Source organism: Phalaenopsis equestris, unplaced genomic scaffold, assembly GCF_001263595.1.
Source record: "Phalaenopsis equestris unplaced genomic scaffold, ASM126359v1 Scaffold201541, whole genome shotgun sequence".
NCBI classification, from domain to species: Eukaryota; Viridiplantae; Streptophyta; class Magnoliopsida; order Asparagales; family Orchidaceae; genus Phalaenopsis; species Phalaenopsis equestris.
The window spans coordinates 378017-381967 of record NW_018221298.1 but is presented as its reverse complement, the minus strand read 5'-3'; positions in this window follow the sequence as shown (position 1 = coordinate 381967).

Genomic DNA, 3951 nt, shown 5'->3' with positions numbered 1-3951 from the left:
TTGTGGCCTCTGAAACTATTTTTTTTAGGTTATGCCTCTATGGCCTCTGAACCTATTTTTGTGGTTATGCCTCTACGATCTCTGAACCACCCTCTTAGGTTATGTCTTCATGGCCTCTGAACCTATTTTCTTGGTTATGACTCTATGGCCTCTGAATTAATTCCTCTGGGTCATGCCTCTACGGCGTTTGAACCCATTTTTGTGGTTGACCAGTTTCGATTGGCTAGCTACACCCTTGACCAGACTCTATCTAGTTTTTATGGCCTGGTTGAAGTTTTCTTTAGCCTCCTCTTGGGATGTGACCTCGACTACTAGGTGAGTCTTTCTTTTGAGGATGCTGCCAACAAGTGCACTGTGCCTCAGTGGCACAACACACTTGTTGGGTGTCCTTTGTTGGCATCAGTTTTTGATGTCATGTGTGTCCGGAATGTTGATATTACCTAAGGAGGGCGTCCATGTGGTTAACGCTTCGAATACGGGCTAAAAATGCACAAATTATCATTTTGAACTTTATTGTCGAAAAAGTGGTCCGAACGACCTCGAACGACGAAACGGACCACACCAATGCGCCTGGAACGTCGATTTTGCCTACCGAGGATGCTCATTTTGATGCGAGGGCATATTCGGCAAAAAAAGATGCGGAGTAAGAACATAACAATTATTATTATTATTATATATATATATATATATAATATTTTTTAAAAAAGTAACCCACGCTGCTCCCCTCCTCTCTCCTCTAGATCGTGACATGGACCGACTCATCCCTTTGCGATACCTCGCCTCTTCGCAAAACCACACGCCGGACAGCCGCCCTTTGCCCCTTGCTCGCCGACCGGAGTGCCTCACCGCAGTCAGATCCCGCCTCCACCTCCGGGGCTGCCGCTCCAGCCCTCCTCAGCAGCCAAAAAGCTTTCTCTCATCAGATTTTGCCAAAAGTCAGTCAAATCTCCCTCTCCCATGGTCGTTCCTCCTCCTAGCCGGCCGTATGTGCTTCCAAACTGTCTGAACTGTGGCGTCCTCCTCCAGAGTTCCTCCCTCATCGATTTATTCCCCTTTTGGCCGGCCACCACGGGCTTCCTCTTTCTCTCGCCATATCTCTTCCTCCTCGTTGGCCTTGTGATTCACCGGAGTCATATTTTTGCTGGAGAAAATCAGTGAGGAGAATTACATATTTTGGGCTCTCCTTCGTGTTTCCTTTGCTCCTAGTGCGCACCGCCGGTGAGATAAATCCTCCACCTCATCGCCCTACCTTCCCGACAACCAGATACTTTGACGGAGCGCTTCGATGTCATCGTGCTGCGAGCAGCCTTGCTGTTTGAGGAAGTTTGAGGGTCTTCCACCACGAGGGGAAGGCCTCCATCGGCACTTCTTCCCGCTGACATCCTCTGGGTTCCCCTTTTCACCATTATTGAGCGACCCCTTATACGAAGGTATATGTGTTGTTTGCACTTTCATATGATTTTGTCATTTTTTTGGGTACTTTGTGTCTCTCATTGCCTATTTTATTGTTTCGTGCATGATCTGAGAGACAGTTGGCGCACGAACTGGAGTACTATCAGGGTTCACAAAAAATGTGGGTTTTCCTTTAGCATAAAGAGAATGCTTCTGCAACCTTCGTGGTGGTGAGATCCCCTAAACTTCTAGCTGGCCTTTGGCTTTAGTGATGTCTACACTTGTGGGTTCGATCGCCCACACGGGGTGTGTGCGCCAGCGTCGGTTGACGCGATACGTGCTTGCGTGATGGATCGCTGGTTTTCTTAGAGCGAGCCTCTTTAGGTTAGGACCTTTCCTACGTAACCAAACACCCCTCGTAGAGTCGAGTGTCTTCTTTTTTTATGAGCCTTAGAACAAGTCCTGATGGGTTGGAGTCCCTCACTCCTCTTTCTTTAGGTTCCCCAGCTTTACTTGGAGAAGTTGGGAGGTCAGATTTGGCAAGGCAAGAGAAGCTTTGTAGCTGTCTCGCTTTGCAAAGTCTGGAGGAGTTCACAAAATGGGAAAATCTTTGTAGCTAGCCTATTTAGTGACATTGTGGAGAGTTTACCCCTTAGAAATTCGGGGAGAAACTCCTCACATTTTCTCACCAAAGTAAGAGACGGCGGTGCTGCATCTCCAAGGGTCTAAACCTTAGGTTTCTCAGGTGAGGTCTAAACCTTAGGTTTCTAGGTGAGGTCGTTAGTACGAGCGTGACTCGCTATCATATGTGGTCATATGCACCTCATTATTTGCATGTGCATGACTTGCATGTTATATATTGTATGTCATATATTACACTTGCACTTACACTTGCACTCCGTACCTTGCATTTGCACTTGCACCTGCACCACTTGTGTCTCGATCAGTCATCCCGGACCAGTCATCACCATTTGTACCACGGTCGGTTATCCCGAACAGGTCACATCACTTTTGTTTCAGCCGGCTACCCTGGCTCAGTTAGAACAACACTTTAGTTTGACTGGATGCTCCATCCCAATCCACCTACCGTTTGCTCCTTTGTATGTTGTTTATGTGCATGTATCTGGTTGTCTGCATGATCAATATCATCTACTTGAGTTGCAGATATCCCTTCTTCCCCCACTTCCCTTTTTTCCAGCCCCCTGCCGCTACGGCATGCCTACCTCCGGGTCACTATCTTACCGGTATACCCTCTTTTGGGGCCCCTGCCAGCATGATCAATATCATCTACTTGAGTTGCATTCTTTTAGATCACTGCCTTACCGACATACCCTTTTTTCAGGCCCCTGCCGCTACGGCATGCCTACCTCCGGGTCACTATCTTACCGTTATACCCTCTTTTGGGGCCCCTGCCACCACGACATGCCCACCTTCGGGTCACTGCCTTATCGGCATCACCTCTTTACGAGCCCTTGCCGCTACGGCATGCCCATTCCTTTGAGTCACTGCCTTCATGGCATACTCTTTATCACTACTTATATGTTTTGATTTGCTTGCATTAGCATTTGCATTTGCATGTTTTCATGGATAGCGACCCAGGTTTGTTAGGAGAGTGACGCCGTGTTGGTTGCGATGCCTTAACGAGCATCATTTGTTGGGTTGATCCCAGTGAGCAATGCTAGTTAAGTCATCGAGATTGACACGAGTATAACTTTGCTAAAGATCTAATAGATCTATCTCATGTCACCATTCTTCGTGACACTCTTTAGATCCTTTGGATCTTTAGGATGGGGCCGATATGACGACCCCGTCAAAGTCATACTATACCTAGACTTACCCTCACTTGGATACTACGCTCATGCACCTTTCATTAGATGGTGTGCTAGGCTAGGATTTAAGGTGATAGATAGTCTTTTTCATACTTGGTTGTGGTTCTTTATTGAATTGGTTGCCCTAGCCAGGTATCTTTCTTTTACATTGTGTTTGTGATGTTACTGCATGCTGCATATGTGTGGTAGTGTGTTAGAGGGTGTGACTGCATGCTGCATATGTATCGTAGTGTGTTAGGGCATTTTTTCTGTAGGGAGCCATGCCTATTTATTTGCACACACACAGGTACTGCTGTAGGGGACTATGTAATGATTTCTAACAATTTACTTGCATGTGCTATTAGATGCATCACCTCTAAGGAATGACTCATGATACGTTATTTGCATGTGAATTTTCCTACTGACACTTTTTTTCATGCAGAATTAAGTCTTTTCTTCTTTTTATGTGCTTTTTAGAGTCTAGGACAGTCTTGTAGCAGAAATAAGATATGAGCATGGGTTTTGAGATGTTAGCGCGGGAACCACATGTAGGGGACCAGGAGGAAATGCTCATGCCTTGTATCTTAATTCAGCATTTTATATTGATGTATATAATTAGGATCGGACATGTATATGCAGAGTCCAATCACCTTTTTTCTTTCTGGGATATGTTGCCAACCCAACGGCACCGGCCTGTTTATTATTTTGATTTAGCATGTTTTATATTTTGCATCATGTTGCATGTCTGCAC